The 21,969-nt window shown below is 43.2% G+C and overlaps 1 long non-coding RNA gene across 1 annotated transcript in view; it reads left to right on the top strand.

The window, feature by feature from the left end:
- Window positions 1-21,969, top strand: part of LOC118239465 — a 28,345-nt gene that overhangs the window by 734 nt on the left and 5,642 nt on the right. The gene's annotated exons all lie outside the window — the stretch shown is intronic.

Raw genomic sequence — 21,969 nt, 5'->3', positions numbered from 1 at the left:
TTCTCTGTCCACAAACATGAAACATGGTTGTCGACTTTTTTCACTTTTGCATTGTAAACACATAATTTCAAAATCCTTGAAGTCCTCTTTCTTATGTCTAACATAATGACTAATATATAATTAGGGTGAATTGCTGCAACTTGATGCCTGATCTTTTTGTAAAGTAAGATAGCTGAAGGTGTTTTTAAAAACCATACGATTCTATTCTCAAGGGAGCCACTTTTCCTTCCCACTGTGATCTGTAAGTTGGGTGTGTGCTTAGAACATAAAATACCTTTTTTTTTTCTAGTTCTTCCTACCCAAATGATGATTCTATTCTGTGCTGTTTTATTTGGAAGACACTGAACTGTTTTTATAGGACAGTTGATCTGTAACTGAAATCATGCTATTTGACTTGATACAGATTAAATGCTTACTAAATACAAAGGGTTAGGTTAGTACTATATATGACAAGGAATGGAAATTCCTTTGTGGCCTTGTGTCGTCAGGGTTTTCTAGAGGAACAGACCACTTGAATATATATTAAAAGGGAATTTATTACATCGGGTTACATAATACCATTTGGGTTGTCCAACAATGGTTGTCTCACATTGGAGAGGATAAGAGCCCTCATGGTTGCTCAGTCTGTGAGGCTGTGTAGCTAAGCATCCCAGTCTGGTCCTGAAAGTCTGGAGGATTCCTAGAGATGTGTTGGTGTTTGTACATGTTAGCACCTGGAAGAATCTGCACCCTGATAACAAGGAATGCAGCAGCAGAAGCATCAATAGGGCAGGTGAGCTTCCCAGTGGTAGCAAAGGAAGCGGGCAAAAGCAAAAGCATCCTTCTACTTCCTTTTGTAAGGGCTGCCACAAAAAAGTACCACCAACATTTGGGGTGGGTCTTCCCATTTCAAAAACCTGATAAAGAAATCCCTTGTAGATGTATCCAGTGGCTTGTCTTAGTTGACTCCAGATTCAACCAAGTAGAAAACCAAGATTAACCATTATGAGCTCCCTCTCAAACTATGGCTTTTATTACCTCCAGAAGAGATTTAATTTACTGTCCACATGTTCTCCTTGCCATGCACTATAGACCACAATTTGTTTTCTTCTTTCTCTCTCCCATCCATTAAATTTCATTTCCAAAGTCTAGTGTTTTCTTTCAGCCAGCATCATACTTGGTATTTGACAATACTGATTGTTCACATATTCTCCATCTTGGCCTTTATGATACAATATGTCTTTAACCCATCCTTCCCGCTTTTGTTCCAACCAAGGCAACAGTATACTGTCTTTGAAAAGTAATACTTGTATTTCAGTTGTAGTGGTAGTCAATTTTTTAAAAAGTGTTTAGAGGGTCAGTTTAGATGAGACAAGGAAATGTACAAGAATTATGTTGATAGGGCAAAAATTAGATGAGAGAAATTTGAATACTCATTTTTAGTATGGGTCTGAAGAAGGGGCTCCTCACCTATACCTATCTCCCCTTATGAAACACCCTGCGTTGTTTGGTTTTAAAATTTCTCCCCATTAGGCAGATATCTTCTAAAATGTGGAGGAGTAGGAAATGACATAGTTCTAGCACTTTTGCAAATCTGCCTCTCAGTCCTACAAGGCAGACATACTGAGCTTTGTTTGCCAAGATGGTGTTGCAATTTCAGGCCGGTCATCCTTAATTCAAACATTCAAAATCTCAAATATTTTGAATATTGGCATAATGCTACAAGTAGAAAAGAACATATCTGACTTTAAGTAATGAGTTGCAGGAAAAATGCAGGCACACTGGAAATAGTGTGTAACATTAATTTCTAATTATATATACCAGATGTATTTGAAACCAATAGAGCTCATGTATATACAAAGATTCAGTTTTCCCATAAAAATCCAAAATTTGAGACAATTATGTTCACGAGGATTTTGAATAAAGAGTATTCTGTAGAAATTTCCTTATTTTTCGTTTCTCTCCTCTTTGCATATTCTGGAGACTCAGGCACACTTTCATTTTAATGCTAACATCCTGCATGAATATGTATTTCCAACCTTCTTCTGGATGTCTGCACTGGGTATTGCACTAGAAATCCCCATTCCCCAGCAACACCTTTACCCTTCACTACATATCTGTAATTTTGATCACTACATTATCCACTCAGTCATGCTAGAAACCTTGAAAGTATCCCAACCATGTCTTAGTGTTAGTCATTTACCAACCTACAGATTGTACAACTGGGATGTTTGTAATTCTTCTCTTCATTATCATTGTCTTCATCAGATCATGGTTACTCACTGAACAATTACTGTGACAGCCTCCTAATTGTCCTTAACTACCCTCTGCACACCATGCCATCTTTTATACTCGGTTAACCACCCCACACAGCTCCCTATTGTGTTCAGAAACATGTACATTGGTGAATATTTGTACATATAACCTAAGAGTTAAAGTTCTGCATCCCCTCTTCTCTCTATTACTCATTTTCAATGGCTCAGTGTGTTTATGCCACTGATGATAGTAGTGAGGAATTCCTCTGAGCCATTTCTTGTCCTCACCTTATAGTATTGTTCCTCTTTGGCTGCCATTTCTCTCCCAAATGAGTATCATTATCTTTCTTACATTTTTTCCCTAAAACAAAAGTATAAAAGACTTTGCTGCTGAGAATGGGGTGCTGATGTTGAGAAGTCTAGTGAACAGCTAAAGTGGATTACGTGGATGCTTAGCTGGCTAGATGAGAAACAGAATATACCATCTTGGTATAAGGACTGTTTTGACCTGAAAGAATTATAAAAAAAGCAGACAATGGAAGAGTTCTCTGCCTTTCCATTATCCACCTATAAGATCAGGACATACATGTGCCTTGACAGTGCCTCCTTCCCTTGCCCTGTACTGGAACGAGGGAAACATCCCTTATCTAACTGGTGTTGGAGGTAGCACTGGGATGAGTCCACATACATGAGATGAGACCTTACATTCTTAGGACTATCTAAGCCCATATGCAGCTACCACCCTCTAAAGTTTCCTTGCCCTTAACCTAGCCATTCTCCATAATTTTATCTTTCTGTTAAAATGATAATAAAATCTCCAAGTTACTGGTTGCTTTCCCCCCTTATGAGTGAAGCACATGCTGGGAACTGAATGGTGAGGCTCTCAGTTATTTTCTGTTAACCTTTTGTGACTGATCAGCATTTTCTTCTGCTAATCCTTTTTCTTGTCAAAGAACCTTGTTATAGAACCTAGGAGGGCCAGGGAAAACCACTAGAGCATGCATGGTATTGAAATCTAAGAACACAAGCTATCTTTTTCTTTCCTTGGACACTCTCACAGCCTTCTGCTTTTCTTCCTACCTCTCTAGTCATTTCTTTTTCATACTTCTGGGTTTCCTCTTCCACTCATCCTGCCAATGTTGGGATGCCCACAGTTCCCTGACCGTCACTTTAGGTCCTCCCCTTACACACTTGCTCTGTTCACTCTCTCCAGGGAGAGAGAAATCTCCAGGCAGATTTCTCATCTGCCCTGTTTCCTATTTTTGTCTCTGGCCCCTCTCATTTCATGTTGGATTTCCTCGGAAACCCAAAACTTCCTCAGCTTTAAGGGAATAGATACATCTCACTTTTTAGACTTGATTTTGTTGAAAATATTTTTGAAAGTTAAAAAAACTCATTACCATGCTCTGCTAAGCAAAGTTCTCCAGTCTGGACCTCTTTGTTGGATGACTAAAGAATAGAGGGGAATTGGAAAGTTCAGGTTCCTAGGCTATACTATTTCAGTAAGCAGAAGTGAATACAAAAATTCGTCCCCTTGATCAGTTTAGAGCATCTGGAAACTGATAAAACTTAGTTTTTTGTTTTAAATCCTTTCACAGGGACTATTTTATATGATCAACAAATATGTATAAGACCTGAAGTAAACAATGGCCACCTTTGCCATTAAAGCAAAACAAGACAAAACAAACAAAACAAAATAAAGCAGGCTGATTAGCTTTTTGTCAACTTGGCACAAACTACTCAGGGGAAAGGGAACTTCAGTCAAGGAAATGCCTCCATCAGATTGGCCAGTGGGCATATGTGAGGGTCATTTATCTTTATTAATGATTGATGGGGGACAGCCCAGCCTACTGTGGGCAGTGCTGTTCCTGGGCAGTTGGTCCTGGGCCATAAAAAAAAGAAAGCTAGAGGGACTTGGTGGCTCATGCCTTTAATCCCAGCACTGGAGAAGCAAAATCTGGCAGATCTCTGTGAGTTAGAGACCAGCCTGGTGTGTTCCAGGGCAGCCAGAGCTACATAGTGAGTCTCTCTCTCTCTCTCTCTCTCTCTCTCTCTCTCTCTCTCTCTCTCTCTTTCTCTCTCTCTCTCTCCTCTCTCTCTCTCCACACACACACACACACACACACAAATAAATAAATAAATAATAAAAGCTGAGCAAGTCAGTAAGTCCAATTCCTCCTCTGTTTCAGTCCCTGCCTCCATGTTGTTGCTTTGAGTTCCTGCCATGGCTTTCCTTGATGAGGGACTGTAATTTGTAAGCCAAATAAACCTTTATCTCCCAAAGTTGCTTTTGGTCAGAATGGTTAATAAAAACAACAGAGAAACAAACAAGCAAAAAAAAAGAAATATGTTGTTAATAATACTGTTGTCAAAACAAAAACAAGTCTAATGTAAATTATAATAAGCCTAATTTTGTCTGAAAGTTTAATTTACGTATTTAAAATAGTTGATTCTTTGAATTCCTAATAAAAATGACATTCAGGAGAGATGCTACATGCCTTTAATTCCAACACTCAGGAAGCAGAGGCAGTCAGATCTCTGAGTTCAAAGCCAGCCTAGTCTACATAATGAGTTCCAGGACAGCCAGGGCTATGCAGAACCCCTGTCACAACAAAACAAAACAAAACAAAAACAAACAAAAATCCACAATGAAATGTACCATTGAAAGCTGTAATATTAACCACATTTTTGCAGAGATTAAGAACATACACAAAATCATTTTGTGCTCTTCACTTGTTAGACCCCCCCCCCCCCGGAAAACTCAGGTATCCGGGGTCCCAGGCCACGATTGGTCACCCCAATCACCAGGCGGATTCGAGAGCTTGCTGCAAACTGCATGAGGCTTTATTGTTTTTTTTTAACGAGCTAACCCCATGTTAGCTCGGGTCTTTCACCCACCCGCCATGGTGGATGGCTAGCAAAGACAACTCCTAGGGGCTCCCGAGAGATCTTGTAGGACAGCGTAAGGGGAGTGTCTAGGGGTACGCACAGGCTCACGATTGGTGTGCCTCCAGGCTTGGAGGGCTTGCCCTGTGTTGATTGGTCAACTGGATGTTATGGCCCATAGGCCCTTCCAGGGTGGTTGCTATGCTCTGTGCATCATTGCTGTGTGCAATGTCTGTAAAGTACACCCAGGGTCGTAAAGCATAGTGCCACCAGCTAACTTCTGATTGGTTCCTTGTCACGAGGCAGGCATCTGACTTTCTAGTGTCTAGGACAAGGTCAGACAAGCATGTGTTTGGCCATTATGGCTGCCGAAAGGGGAGCTGGTCTCTTCACACTGAAGTAGTAATTGTTATGTTGTTTTAATATCATTTAAAAACTTAGTGATATTCTCATTTACATATAGGTTTCTATTGATTTGTAACTTTTTATTCTGTATTTGTTAAGATTGGTAAAGAAAGAGAAACTAGCACAGGTATTCAACAAGAAAGAGATGTAATGAAAGAAACTGAGTGCTTTCAAAACCATGTAGAGATTGAAGGAGCAGGCTGGGCCTGCTTGGCTGACTGTCAGACCCCAGGGAGGAGTCTAGGCTGGTGAGTGAATTCAAGACAGCAATGCTGGCTTAGGAAGCCATGATCCAGCTACCAGGAAGCCAAGACTGGAAATCTGCCTCTAGCACTTTTGAGGTTGTTCTTTCTCCCGCAAAGATAAGATGGACCCCGGGCAGAGAAATACCCAGACTCAAAGACCCTGTTAGTCATCAGCAGCAGGTAGCTGACCAGCTCATTATTTGGATAGCCTCCTGATATCTGTTCAATGCATTTATCAGATCTGGAAGTCTAAAGGCAGCCTGGGAAGGTAAGCGAGACTTTCCACCTTCTGCCGAGTGCCAGCTACACTCCTCTATTCCCAACAGCACGATTTATTTCTTAGAGTGATGATCCTCCCACCTTTCGTCACTCCTAGGGTTACACTAGCAGCTTAAACACACTTGTGTCCTCTTCTCAGGTCTATGCATTTCTCTTTCATGACCATGCATTTCTGATATTTTTCTTTCCACTTCCTACTTGTCATCTGGCTCAGCTAAATGAGTGTTGGTGGGAAAATAAGAAATGATGAAAATATCCTCTGGCACTTCAGTCAATTGTGTTTTTTTTTTTCTTAGAAAACAGAAATAATTCTGTTGGGATGCTTTTATTATTGCCCAAGGTCTTCGGTCTATGTAATCCTTCATGGAATTTAGAGAGAACCATTTTAAGAGGTCCCGTTTGGCTAAAGAAAGATTTCATTGTGTAAAGCTCCTGAGGCTAGGAACCTGTCGTTTTTTTGCTTGACCTCCCACAGTGCAAACTTATCTGAGAACAGAGACCTGTGGAAAACACCCCCACCCCAGCCTGTTTTCTACCCAGAAACTTAGGAGAGGCAAGAATTGGAAATCCTAAATCATGAAAACTTCTTTGAAAAGAGAGGCCAACTGGCCCTCAAAAGTTAGTAGAATCTAGGACTTTTTTCCTATTCAAACTAAACATCTACAATAATATGGGGAGAGAGAGGGGAGGTGATCAACTGGCATGGAGTTCTTAGGAGTTGTGGGGACCAAGAAAACCAGGGTGTCTACAGCTGGACATCATGTGGAGAGTAACCCTGTCACCTTCCATTGTCCTTAGATGATTTCCCAACTTCTGCCGAAGTGCTGATGTTCACCTTGTGTATCTCAGGAGTGTAGAGTAACAGGGCAGAAAACAGGTGGGGTGTTTTGTCTAGTTACCTAAATCATTTTCTGCAGACTGTTATAATTAGCAATTAGTAATCTACCCTCAAATTAAGTTATTAGTTATTCATGTATTTCCCTCAAGGGTCTATCTAGGAAACTGCTAAAATAAGATGTCTTATATTCTATTTTTAGAATTTATTTGTATGTGTATGGGTGTTTTGCCTGCATACTTATCTTTGTACCATAAGTGTGAATGGGACTTGTGAAGGCCAGAAGAGGACATTGGATCCTCTGAAACTAGAGTTAAAGATGGCTGTGAGCCCCCATGTGGATGCTGGGTAAGAATTGAACCTGGGTCCTCTTGAAGACCATCTCTCCTGCTCTTTGTCTTATATTCTTACATGCATGTATGGTTTTTGCTTCTTGTTGATCCACTTGTTTTTGTAGTTAGCCCATACATTACCTCTAGGTTGTGCATGTTTTCCACTTCCCCTGGTAAATTAAAACTCAATGCATTTGAAATGTTATACCTCAGGGAAAACAGAGAAGTGAAATAGTTGGTACTGTCATATAACTCTTGAAGGATTTTGCTTCTAATTGTGTGTGTATTTGTGTATGGTAATGAGTGCAGGTCCCCTGGAGGCTACAAGAGAGTGCCAGATTCCCTGGATCTGGAGTTATAAGCAATTATGAACCACCCAGTGCTGTTGGGAACCAAAATTTGGGTCCTCTACAAGAGAAGTAAATAACTCTCTATCCCAGTAGTTTCTTGTAACTCTTAAGGAAAGGGACTTGGAATTTTGTTTTTTATCACTGGGTAAATAACAGAGTTTCTCCCCTATATACCTTCTTCCTGGGAACCGACAATTTGAAGGATAGTGTACTTAGAACATGGTAGTTACAAATAGGAATCTATTCACATTGCTTTTAGGACAGACCAAGATCGTTAAAGTACTTTCATATATAGTTGTTACCTTGACTTTCAGTTTTTGGTAAGAAAATAAATGCTGAAAGTTCAGAATATGCTTTTTAAAATTCCCTTTTAATTTAACATATGATTAACCAAAGGAAATGATTGCTTGTCTAGGCTAAGTCTAAACTTACAAAGGAGGGAAGCAACCAACAGTCCTATCCAGCTGTGATGCCTGTGAATCACAATGATCAAGCATGGCACAGTAACCCTAACAGTGCAGTGTTGGCACACATACCTTGACTGTAACCAACAGCTCTCTAATGGGATTTAAGACCCACTCAACAAGAGGGAAATCAGAGCTGGTACTGGAAACCTAGCCACCTACCTAGGCCTAGTGAAGCTGTGTGTCTTCAAGGAGACCTACATCTGTCACTTTACTAAACTGGTAGAGTCCCCAACTACATTCTAAATATTTGTCCTTACACCCACAAACAAGAGTAGTCCCTATCCTTCATCAAAGAAACTCTCTTTGCAACAGATGGAGACCATTACAGAAAACTACAACCAATCAAAATACGGAGTTGTAGATCTCAATCCTCAGGAATGTGTCTACAACACAACTCTCAAACCTAGGGCTCGGGAATCATTAGGGAAAATGGAGAGATTGTAAGAGGTGAAGTTTGCTGTGAGACTGTCTCCTAGGAATGTCAGAAGTTTGCACCCATAAAATTTCTCCAACATTACTGCCTAAAAATGAGCTGAGCAAGGACAACAACAACAGACATGGAAAAGTGGACGGGGAAAGTCCTCCATGCCGCAACCCCACACAAAGAACTACAGGCAACTAGGAATACTGAGAGCAGGAGAAACGGTCTTCTCCAGGAAAGAGCTCACCAGCTACTTAACCAACACCAAATGGTCAGCCCTGAGAACATACATACAAGTAACATTATATAGACTGAGCAGGTTGCTTTTGAGCATTTGGAAATATGTATGTATATATGTATACATACATATATAATAACAATTAATTTTTGATTGTGAGCCTAGCCTTTAATGGCTGAGCCATCTCTCCAGCCCTATAATAACAATTAATGAAAAGAGAGGCCATACACTTGAAAGAGAGCAAGGAGGGATATATGGGAGGGTTTGGGGAGAGGAAAGGAAAGGGGGAAAAGGCATAATTTTATTATAGTCTCAAAAATAAAAAATTAAAATATTTTTTAAAAGAGTAAAGGTATTTCTCTCAATATGTATTTAAACTCTATATAAAGCAATATTGTAGCAAGTGAATTTTGTTCAACTGAACTTTTTTCTCTTTCTTCCTTCTTTTCTGACCCCTCCCTTTTGAGGGTCTCACTTTGTAGAGCAACTACCTGAAACTCTCTACGTTGACCAAGTGGGCTTCCAGCTCACAGAGATCTGCCTCTGCCAACCTTATAGTGGGATTAAAGATGTGTGCCACCACATCTGGGTCAGCTGAATTTTTAAATTCAATTTTAATCATTTACAATTTTCTCACTTGAAATACTTTCAGAGTTATTTAGAATGTTAAAAATTTACAAAAATAGTGTTATGAATTCCCACCTGCTCTTGAGGTTTGAAAACATGGGTTCTGCAGATTCAAGCAGCTTATATCATTACTGCACCATTTCAAAACTAGAAATACCATCATCATGGCATCTCTAACTAATCCGTGCCCCTCGTTAAAAAATTGACAGTTGTCCTTCTGCAGCCCTTTCACAACTCATCCACAGCTCCTAAGCTGCATGCTGTCATCTTGGACCCCTGGTCTCCTTTACTGTGGAATGGCTCAGTTTGTCATTCATGACTTCAACTCCTTAATGAGGATCCAGCAGTTATTTTCTAGAATGCTAGTTGCTCTGGCATCCTGTCTGGCATTGTTCATAAGTTAGCATCACTGTACAGCTGTTTCCCCTGAGGTGACTAAGCATCTTGTGAGGGATACTCTGAATGATGGAGACATTCTGCTTTTCATCATTCTTTTACCAGCTTCAGCATCATCAGGAATATTACTGTGGGGTTTGCCCAATGCTGATCTTCTGTTGTTGTCATTTTTAACAGTTATTGATTTGTTCATTTAAGTTACTATTAAATTGCATGTTGGCTTGACCTAAAGATGGTCACTTGGGAGCCATTTGTGAATGAGAATTGCCATGGTGACATTTGTACTGAACTTCTCACTTCACCCAACCTGTACAGTCCGCAGTGATGACAGGAATGGTTTTTGCCTCCTTTTTTGGGTAGGGCCCGGAAAGAGCTTGGGTGGTTTTTGTGGAGAGAAACTTGAATCATTTTGTATCTATTGATATAATAGGTTTCATAATATATTGATACAACAGATGTTTACCCAGAGCTAAACATCCTTCCAAGAAAAAGACACTGCATTCAGTGAGGGACACGAATACCATGTCTGATATGAACATGCAAGCAAACTTGTGGGGGTACTCTGTGCTACCGCCACTGGGTACCCATCAGAGAGTATGCTCTTTTAACTTGGAAAGGCTAGCTGTTTGGATGACTAGCCTCCAGGGCAGCATTCCTGTGCTATTTCTACCCCCACACCAGTAGGATGCTAGGTCAGTCCCCATTCCATAATACACAGAGAAAGCTGCAGGCACAGAGCCGCTTCAGTTCCAACGTATTCCTCTGTGAGACGGACTACCCTTGAGTTCGGAGAGGCACAGTCCAGCTACCAGAAAGGCAAATAATGATCATGACTGACATGGAAGGTCCTTGAAGACTCTAGCAGTTTTCCAGAAATAGGAACATTGGTAAACAAACAAACAAACAAACAAATACAAAACACAGCTGGCCTTTCACACATAGTTGAGCAAGGGGAATGAAGTGCTATTGAGATTTGGACATCAATACCATGCAAAACTTTTAAAAGTCAGAGGCCCTGCAAGCTAGAGTGGCACCAGAATATTAAGTTTTCATAACCCAAATGATGCCCATCACAACTGTAACAAGAAACAAGAAACCACCAATAAGAAACTGCCAAGTGACCTCCAGCCTGGGTCTTTCTATCTAAAGAGTTAAGTATATTTTCTTTGTCATGTTTCTGCCTTCAGCTTGTGAAGCTCACTATCAGTGCCAAGGCAGCAGGGTGACACTCTTCCGGTTCTGGTGCTGCCCAATCTGTGAATTGTTCTTTGCTCAAATAAACTCCTTAACATTTTAATACCTCTGTGTGTAACTTAGTGAGTGGGAATGACACACACAATTGTACATACACACACATGCACTCACGAATTGTACAAATATAAAAATGTTCTTAGTGCAAATGAGTATTAATGCCTCTTTCTTCTTCATGATTCTGTGTTAATAAATTATATCCAAGAATTAAATTATGAACTTTAACATATTTATTAGTGACCCCCAAACAACTGTAACTTCTATGCAAATGAATGGCCGTGGCCACATACCAGGAAAAAAATCTACAAGGGGAAGCTTGTACAGTCATGACTCTCAAAGTAAAGAATCTGGAGATCAGATTTCAAAGAAATAAGGCATTGGTCTTTGGAGGGCAGTCCATGAAGACCTTTCTTGACCTCTCCATCTGTGGCTGGCATGCAGGGAACTATAGGCATCAATGCCTGCCTTGCCTTTAGCTTCAGGTTAGGCTGAGCTAATAGAAAGCCTGGGGAAAGACTGAAGGGGGACCACACTGTTCAGTCTGTGGGTGTTGCCTGTGAGGAGGCAGTGGTCTGTTGTGTCCTTGGTTGAGGATCATAGCTCTTGCTGTGTAGCTTTCCAGTCAGCTTCCTTTACCGGGGTTTGAAATTGGCTTCCTTCCTATCTTGTTGGGCATAGACATGGGGTAGGTTCCTGCTGCTTCAACCTGAGGAGGAGACACAGGCAGAGCTTTCTAGGAGGCAATGCACTTCTTGTTATGTAAGGGAATTCACAGCCAAACTCTGACATGGTCCTGTCTATCAGCACCAACGACTCTCGGTCATAACCAGAATAAGGAAGAGCAATACTTTTGGTAGAATTGTTGATGAGGGTGCTGAGCAATGGACACTCACCTTGCTGGCAGAATTTACATTAGTGCAATTTATATGGAATGCAACTTTATGATGCAGGTGAAAACTGTAATTGCATAAACCCATTTGGTCCAGTCTATGAGTTTCAGCAACTTGTCCTACAGATGTACTTTTACCTTTATGAACTTGCAAGTACGTATTCCTAAAAAAAATAAAAGGATGAAAAAAAGTCTACCAGTAGAGAACCATGGTTAGATAAACCATGGTTGGGGCACAAAATGGAATATTATGCAGCTTTTTGAAAGAAGAAGGAAAAGGTTTAGATAGCTACTTAAAATAATCTTTAGCTAATTCATTCTGTGAGAGCCCCAGCTGAAGTAGCTATTCGCACAGATAGAATCACCGGGAAGGAAAAGGTCTGAAGAGGAAGGAGACATTAAATCTCATCTGCAGTAAGAGTGTATTTCTTTTCAAATTTTATTATTTCTATATTTGTGTATGTGCAATATGCATTTACAATGTGTGTTCCTTTGTGTGTGAGTGCAGGAGCGAGTGAATGCAGGCAGATTTGTGGAGGTCAGAGGACAATCATCTTGGGGGACAGTCCATGCTTTGCCTGTGTTTGAGACAGTCTTGCTGCTCTCCTGCTGCATGCGCTAAGCAAGCTGGCCCAGGAGCATCTGCAGTTTGCTGCCTCTGCTTCTCATCTTCCTCTAGGAATGCAGGGATTGCGGAACCTCATGCACACTCCTGGTTTTGGATTCAGGTCCTTATTTGCACCATAAGGCCTTCTACCCATCAAATGATTTCTCATTTATTAAAGTGGGATGTCAGTCAGGTGTGGTAGCTTACATCTTAACCACAGGATTTAGGTGGTAGAGGAAGGGAGATATCTGATTTTCAGGGCCAGCCTGGTCTACATAGTAAGTTGCAGCCAAAGCTAATTAGTGAGACCCTATTAATATTCATCATCATCATCATAAAGAATGCTGTGATTTGCAGGTAGATTTTCCTCCACAGGCCCGCCTGTTAAAGGTTTGTTCCCCAGGACAATAGCATTGGAGACACCGTGAACCTTCAGACATGGAGCTGGCAGGAAGTCCTTAGGTCATGGAGTCATGCTCTTCAGGGGGATCATGGGATCTGTTGTGGAATAATCTTTTGGCACACTATGAAGATGTGTCTTTGCCAAGATGACTTCTTATTGGTTTAATAAAAAGCTAAATGGCTAAACAGCCATTAGCAGGGCATGACGTATAGGGAGGACGGCCAAACACAGAGGATGCTGGAAAGAAGACAAGTGGGGGTCCCCAGGAGACTTAGAGGGCGCATGACATGCTGGAGGACAGGTAAAAAACCAGGAGTCAGTACTCCTGCTCTCATGCCCTCAGAACTGGCTCACAGGTGAGGTCCATGCCTGAGGTGAAGGGTGGTGTCATCATTCCTAGTGGAGTGGGCCAAGTCTCCCCTGAGGAGGCAGGACCAGTTCTCCTGTTCCATTACCAATAAGGGGTTGGGACAGCCATCCCAGGGCCAGTGAAGAGCAGGGCTGGCTCAGCACAGCATTGCTCCTATGAGCCTCTGTGCTAACACAGGCCTTGGACATCATCACAGACCAGAGCTGCAGCAGGACCAAGGACCCAGAATGGCCCTTGGCAGCAGTTCAGGTCAGACATCACTACAGCATAGTGGCAGCACAGGCCTCCCAGATCTGTATGACCCAGGTTTGGTTCTCAGGCACAAACATGGTCTCAGGTGACTGACCAGACCCTGGGCATCCACACAGTCCTCAGGGGTAACAGGAGCCATGGACACCACCCCAGATCCTCGCCACTGCATGACCATAGACCCAGACATAGCCTTAGGCAGCAGCCAGTCTCCAGATGTCTCCATGACCCCAGGTGGCTACACTAAATCAGCATGACTCGGCAGTGGCATGGTCCTCAGACACGGATGTGGTCTCAGGTAGTTTTAGGAGCCACAGACATTAACTCAGACTCTGGCTACTGTAGGGCTACAGACCCAGTCATGGCCTCAGCAGCAGCCCTGGTCCAGACTACACCATGGCCCCAGGTGACAGCATAGGCTACTCGGATCAGCATGTTGCTGCATGGCTCTATGGACATCCTCATGGCCATAGGTTGTGGCCCAGACCCCAGGCATCTATGTGGTCTTTGGTGGCAACATGGGCCACAGACATCAGTATACATTCTGGCTATAGTGGGACCACAGACCCAGACATGGTCCTATGCAGCAGCCTGGGCCTGGATGTCACCATGGTGTTGGTGCAGGCCACTTGGACAGGCATGGCCCCCAAGGCTGCATGGCCCTTGGTCATCGACATGGCCCCAGGTGGCAGCCTAGACCCTCAGCATTGACTTGGTCTTTGATGGTCTCAGGAGCTACAGACATCAACCCAGACCTTGGCTGAGGCAGGGCCACAGACCCAGACATGGCTGTCAGGCATAGCCCTGATCTGGATAATACCATGGCTCCAGTTGACAGCACTGGTTATGGCCCTCAGACACCAACATGGTCACAGGTTTCCACTCAGACCCAAGGCATCCCTCTGGCCCTTGGGGCAAAATGGGTTAAGGACATCAACACATGTGGTGATACTATGTTTATGATCTAATAAAGCTAGCCTGAAGATCAGAGTGCAGAGCTAAGTCACTACTTAACCACACACACACACACACACACACACACACACACTAAGCCACTAGTTAGCCATAGAGGACAGGCAGTGGTGGCCACACCTTTAATCCCAGTATTTGGGAGACAGAGGCAGATGGATCTTTGTGAGTTCAAGGCCACACTAGGCTACATGAGAGTGAATCAGTCTAAAAGAGAAACAGAGCTCACACCTTTGATCCCAGCATGCTCCCAGTACTAGAGAGCAATATAAGGCAGCAGCTCAGGGCAGTCTGAGGTTTGGTGGAGAGAATTGCAGTCTGCAGTCACCCTGAGGTCAGGGTCACCCCTTGGTTGATCCTTTTGTCTGTGCCTTGGTTGAGGTAAGAATTCTCTAGGGGTTGTGGAGAGGGAGGGAGGAGCAAAGGAGCCAAGACAGTGCTGCAGAAACCTGCAGAAACAGTTGACTTGACCTAGTGAGAGCATGGAGACCCTAGTCATAAAGCAGGGGAAACAGCATTAGATCAAACCAAGCCCTCTGAATGTGGGTGCCAGCTAGGAGGCCAAGACAGTCTATGGGATCTCTAACAGTGGAGCCAGTCTTTAACCCTAGAACATAAATGGACTTTGGGAGCCCATTCCCTATGGGCTGTATCTTGCAGCCCAGATACAGCAAGGAGGGCCTAGGCCCTCCCCCAAATGATATGACAGACTTTGAAGGTACCGGTGGAGGGCCTCACTATCCCTGGGGAGGAGTTGGGGGATGGGTTGGGGGGTTAGTGGGGAACATTGGAGGATTGGAGAGGATAGATATGTAAATATGAGTAGGAATTAAATAATTTAAATAAAAAAAGAATTCTCTAGTGACTTGGCCACTTTTCTGATCTTCAGCTTGAACCCCAATATCTGTCTCTGGGTGTCTATTATTTGTGCTACAAACACAGACCCTGGCTATGGCTGGACCATGGATCTATACATGGTCTTTGGCAGCAACCTGGGCCAGGATGTCACCATGGTCCTGGGAGGCTGTACAGGCTACCCATATTGACCCTGGATGTTAGCCCAGGACTGGACATCACCTTGGACTCAGGAGGTCATTAAGTACAGCCAGTTCCTTACCACCCTCACCCCTCCAGATCTGCCTCTCTTCCCAGCCCATGACCATTCCACCTCTCTCTCTCTCCTACCTCCCCACTCTGTACTCTCTCACCACAATGGTACCCAACAACCCAGTGCCAGGGCTCTTAGTTGGGTCACAGGTGGTGCTTGGTTGAATCCTGATTGTCCAAGTCTCAAGGCATGACATGGAGCTGTTTCCTCTCTGTCGTTGCCCAGGCATAGAAACCTCAGGTGGCCCTTGGTATGATGGTGCTAGGTCCACCCTGTGCCAGTGGCACTGGATGAGGGGTGGTTCCTGGTTGACTGTGCCTGCCCAGACCAAGAAGTCTGGGGATGGGGAGCACCTGTTTCCTCTGCCAAATCAGACCTGGATGGCACCAAGCAGCTGCTGGTTGTGCCTGCCCTGGTTGTTAAAATTTTTAATTGGAAAATTTTTTCATACAATATTTTTATCATATTTCCCCTCCCCCAATTCAGGATTCCCCCTGCCTCCATATCAACCCAACTCATGTTCTTTCTTTCTCTCTCTCTCGCTAAAAAAAAAAAGACAGAAGCGAAAAACCAGACAAACCAAAAAGCACAAAAGTGAAAATAAAACTCACGGTGGCGCATTCCTTTAATCCCAGCACTTGGCAGGCAGAGGCAGGCAGATCTCTGTGAGGCCAGCCTAGTCTACAGAGCCAGTGCCAGGATAGGCTCCAAAGCCACACAGAGAAACCCTGTCTTGAAAAACCAATAAATAAATAAATAAATCCAAAACAAAAGCCCAAACAAAGCAAAATGAAACAAAAAGTTCACCAAAAAAAGATAAAACAATACCACTGAGTTCATTTTGTGCTGGCCAGCTGCTCCTGGGCTTGGGCTTGTGGCTAATATACCCAGTGAGATTCCTTTAGAGAAAACTGATTTCCCTGTTGCCAACAGATATCAGTTGCAGGTAGCTTCTTGGTTGCCAGTAGGAACCTGTGTCAATTTCTCCCTCTCAGTGCTGGGACCCTACATGGTTTGACCCTGGCTGGTCTTGGGCATGTTCCACAGTCTCTGTGAGTTTATATGTGCACCAGTCTTGTGTCTGAGCATCATAACTGGAGAATCTGACTTAGAAGCAACTAAAGCCACAGATACAAAGGAGTATCTTATTATTTTTTTTCTGTTTTTCTTTGCTGAGTTTTCTGCTTTTAATTTTCTCAACATAGCAGAAAGTTTTTGTAGGCATGAAAACCACTGGCTGGGTTCCCTGTAAGATATTCACATTTTAGTACATGCAAACTAGACCAGACTTTGTCATAGTAGCACCAAGACTCATGTCCTTGCCTCATTTCTTCATAATTAATAAACACACAAATGCATATATACAAGTATGTATATGGGTAAATATGGCATGGGACAATAATGGCTAGAGGTATTATAGGCTTTCATTTCACAAGTGAGAAACATGGAGGCATAGTTAATATTGGTTGCCAACTTGACAGAACCTGGCCATGAGGGCTCTGCCTTCATAGATGGGCTTTATGCCCTCAGAAGGTCTTCTGGGAAAGAGTTTAGCCCTTTTTGCTCTCTGCCCATTCTTGTAAGGACACAGAAAAGGCTCCGTCTTAGAAGCAAAGAAAGAGCCCTTCGAAACACGAGAAGAAAATTTCATTGTCTATCAATCACCCAGACTCAGATATTTAGCTATAACATCACTGATGGACCAAAATGCCTATTATATCAGTGATCTGTGTCCTTGTGACTGAGGCCTTTATGTTTTGGTGGCCTCTAGTCTAAAGGTGTGGCTTCATGAAGCCCTAGTTGGGCAATGACTAGGATGTTCATAAAAGAGATTGTTACTGCCTTTTGTTACTTGTCTTGCCAGATCTGTAACCTCTTGGACAAGAAGAGGACTTAGCACCCATTGTAAGGGTCATCTGCCTTTTTTTTTTTTTTTTTTGAGGATTCACCTCTTTATTGCAAATACAAATACTGAGGAAATCAGCATGTAGTAACAGGGTGCATCTGGCTACCAAGCAAGGGTGGCTCTCTAGGGCTCCTCCACAATCTTCGGAGGAAGATGTAATGGGAAGCAGGAGGGGCACCCCGAGCATTTATAGCATCTTATATCTCCTGTATTGCTCTCTCCTCTTCCAAAACCATTTCTGCACTCTGGCTTCAGCCACACCCATGCATCTTACCAGACATCTTGCAGGTAGTGACTGCACTGCAAAATGTTCTCTAGCTCTTGCAGCTGCAACAGGGAGCACCTGTGGTGGTGACTGGGGTGGCGTCCAGGCACCAGCACTCTCACAGGCTGAACACAGGACCTCCACCCTAGCACAAGCTTCACATTTCTGAACCCCTCTTGCCCTCTTGGACTGGCTCCTCTGGCTGCTTTTCATTTTTCGGGCTACTGCCGCTGGCTCCATGGTTTTCTTGGAGAACCATTTCCAGTTATCCATTGAGGCCTGCACTGCCAGTGGCAAGAAAGACCTTCACTTAGTTTTTCTGCTCCTTTCCCTTCTGCTGCTGCAGCTGTCCCCCAGGCTGGCCCTGTCCCTTCTATTGGTTTCTCTCCTCTCCATCTGTGTCTTTGCACCATTCCGCTTTTTCTCATCTGTGTCGAGTCCCACAGGAAGCAGGTAGTTGGTGTTTCGATGCTTCATGCCCTGAATGCTGTTGAAGTCACTTGCAGCTTGCTGTCTGCCAACGGCCTCTTGCTGTCACACCTGATTATGCTGAAATCAGGGGCACGAAGACTTAATGATATTATAATTAAAATGACAGTCTGATTGATAGTCTCCTTCAGTTCTAATAGCCTTGAGGACATCACTTAAGCTACTCTACTGACTTGAAGCCAGATGTCTGCATCTTTCAGTTACATGATTCAATAAACTATTTGTTATCTAAGCCTGAGTCCTTCCTAACTGCAATCTGAGGCAGGATTCCAGCAGTATATAGTGGCACACACTTGCACAGGTGTTGGGGTGGTCAAGGAAAATTGTCAAGATGTAGCTGGGAGCCTTCTCAGACCTAGGTGTGAGAGGATGGGGAGAGAAACTGATTTACCAGAATCCAGGACTTGGGTAAAGTGCAGCCGTCAGCACAGGAGACCATTGGCTGGAGCTGTAATCTCTAAGAAGGATGAAGAGGGGAATGAAGGAATTAATGCTTCCTTCTTACTTGATCTTTTGTTGGTTCCCATGGCTGACCCTGAGTGGAATTCAGGGGAAGGGAGGCTGTTTGCTATAGTCTAGTGAAATCAGCCTTATGGGCAGTGACCATGATGGGCGGAGGACCAGGAAGGGCCATGGACAACATTCACCACTACTCTAGACCCTACTACACTGCTTTACAAAGGGCTGTGGGATGTTAGATATGAATTATAAAGAAATTACCTTTATGATCATTAGAACATATAAAGATCACCTTACCTTGTTCTGTCAGTTCCAATTATTGAATATTTAGGTTTTTTAGATACTTTGAAAATGTACAAAAGAATTTAAAGTCAGTCGCTGCTCTTAGTAGGTAGCAACCAGAAGGACAAGAGTTGACACCATAAATTAAAAATACTCTCTTTATCCCAGCACTTGGGAGGCAGAAGCAGGCAGTTCTCTGTGAGTTCTAGGCCAGCCTGGTCTACAAAATTACACAGAGAAATCCTGTCTTGAAAAAAACAACAACAACAAAATACTCTCTTTAAAGTTACTATGTTTTATAGCATCTGCCCAGACTCATATGCTAATGCCTGTCAGTTTTTAAATAAAATTCATATTATCTTTATCCTAATTAAAAAAATAAAGCCCAAATTTATGATCTATGGTGCTAGTAACTAGTATCTCATAAGAAATAGGCCAATTAAACTATTCATTTGGTAAACTTCTTAGGATTGGGGACATAGTATCTTGGGGGGTAGAGCCCTTGCCTAGCATATGTGAGGTCCTGCATTTGGTCTCAAATATTGTAAAAAAAAAAAAAAAAAAAGACACCACAAAAGGAAACAAACAACACAAAGGTACATTCTCTGAAAAGCAGGGAAGCAGTTTGAATAGTAAGTAGTGTTTGAGTACTTCTGTGGATGCCATTTGCCTATAGAGTTGGTGGAAAAAAAATCTAACCATGTTTGTATTATGCCTTTAGCATAATATTATGCCTTTAGAAAAATCGTCAGGCTTGGAATAATCACATATACACACACACACACACACACTCTTTGAGGACTGAAAATGTTGTATGTTAGTCATGTTCAGAATTGTGCTTCAAAATTGCAGATGTTCCTCTCACATCCATGTGAACTAACGAATGTTGATTGATTCATTCTGTTCCTGGGCTTTGGATACTTATCTATTTGCCTGCTCAATTAAATGAGTGGTTTTGTGACAAGCCCAGACAACCAACCTGACCACAGAGGGGAGACTAAGTTTTAGAGGACCTGAAACCACTGTTAGACTGTGGTGGTGGCTTTCATGTCAGGACCCTGAGCCACTGTTACACTGTGGTGGTGGTTTCAGTGACAGGACCTGAAATTATTGTTGCACTGTGGCTGTGGCTTCAGCCACAGAATCCTGAAACACTGTTACACTGTGGCATGGCAGTGGCTTCAGTGTCACAGCAATTAACTGTGACCATCATTTTATCCATAAAGAAAGAAGCCACTTCAGGTAAAATTTCTTTTTCTGCTTTGAAGGGAACCCCCTGCCCCCACTTTTTTCATCATCGGCTATTTGGTGACCTACACTCATACATGTCTGAAAAGCAAGTGTTGATATTACTAGAGGCCACCAGTTGAAGTCTTGGAAGTAACAGAGAACCTTTCTCAACTGTTACTTTTCACCCCACACTGGTGCTTTCTGTAAATATTAGGGAATATCTGTTTCACAGGTGAGAGAAAGCTGCAGCAAAGCTCCAGTATTAAAGCACACAGCAGAGCACTCACTGCCTCTGAACTGACTCCAGCAAACACGGTGGCCTCTGCAGAACTGGTTAGCTTACTCATGAAAATGTCATAGAACAGACTGACCACTGAGCAAATCAGCAGCCTGACCCGTGGAGATGGACAGAGATCTCCACAGTTTCCATGTTTCCAAGGTTCAGAGAAAACCTGGGGGACTTGTAGTCACTGTTCCAAAGTACTAGATGCATAGTCCATCTTGGGAGATAAACACATTTCTGGTTCGTAACACAAGAGTAAAGTCTGTCTTGCAGACTCTGTGCAAAGGATTCTTGATTAAACAGAAGTATAACTCCAGGAAGAAAAACCTAGAAAGACAAGATGGAAAATCCAAAGACCAACGTAAGGCAACAGAAGCAGCAGGTTGGATTTACAGTTACAAAAGAAAGGCCACTTCATTCCCTATGATAAATAAAAGTTCATAGATTGTGTATCTTAGTGTGTCTGAAGAGGCTCATGCCCTCGAGTAAAGAGATCCTATGCCTTTAAGTCCATTTGCATACATTTCTCCAGACCATGGGGCCAAAAGTAAAAGACTTACTGAGATGAGCACTATAGGAAAGCTGAACCATCTCACAGAAAGGATGGGTCTCCTACTGCCGTATAAACACCACAAAATGGCACACTCTGAATCTAGAACGTGGAGACGCAATGACCACGAGGACGGGGACAAACATCCCTCCACAGAGGGAGATTGGAGAGCCTCCTAAGAATCACGCTGGGCGATAGCTCTTTGGACAGTGTTTGCTTGCAAGGGAAATACAGAGAGAATTCAGAACCCTAAATTAGGAGATCTGCAAGAAGGATTCATCAGGAAGACGTGGCTGGAAAAGGGAGGTGCCAGGAAGCAAAATGGATGACCAGTGTCTGCCAGGTGTCCTGGGGTACAATTAGAAATGGTGAATTTGAAGCGATTTCTCCTCTCCACTGGCATGCCACCAAAAGCCCCCCTCCCCTTAGCCATGAACCAAGGCAGGGGATGAGAACAGAATGAACTCTGGGTAAGGGTGTTCAGTGCTCTTTTTTCGCTGTGGTGATTGGAATGGTTTAAGAGACTTGTGTATTTAGTTGGTAGGTAATACAACTGCCTAGCTCTGCTGTTGCTACAGGTGGTGAAAGTGAACGGTGGTCAGCAAGGGTCCCATTTTACGTGTCTTTCCTTTGGTTTTTGTCCTTTCACAACTCTCTTGATGCTTCTGATCAGGCTACCGACAGGCTGGAGATAGATACTAACTCTGAAGAGAAAAGGCTCTCCAGGCAGCTTTTGCTCCAAGCACAAACTGATACACAACTGCCGGAGGCTTCTTTCCCTGCCCCAGACCCATGAGTCCTCGGTGGACAACCCTCAGTGCCACCCAGTGAAGGTGGACTCTGTACAAACAAAGCAGGGTCCCCAATGTTGGTGAGGATTCAGGCCTCCTGGCCAGGAGTACCACAGTGAGCTAGGATCCCAGGGTGGCTATGGGGCTAGGGTG

The sequence above is a fragment of the Cricetulus griseus genome (genome assembly GCF_003668045.3).
Source record: "Cricetulus griseus strain 17A/GY chromosome 1 unlocalized genomic scaffold, alternate assembly CriGri-PICRH-1.0 chr1_0, whole genome shotgun sequence".
In the NCBI taxonomy this organism is placed as follows: domain Eukaryota; kingdom Metazoa; phylum Chordata; class Mammalia; order Rodentia; family Cricetidae; genus Cricetulus; species Cricetulus griseus.
The sequence above is the reverse complement of the archived record's forward strand: the minus strand, read 5'-3'. Positions and strand labels throughout refer to the sequence as shown.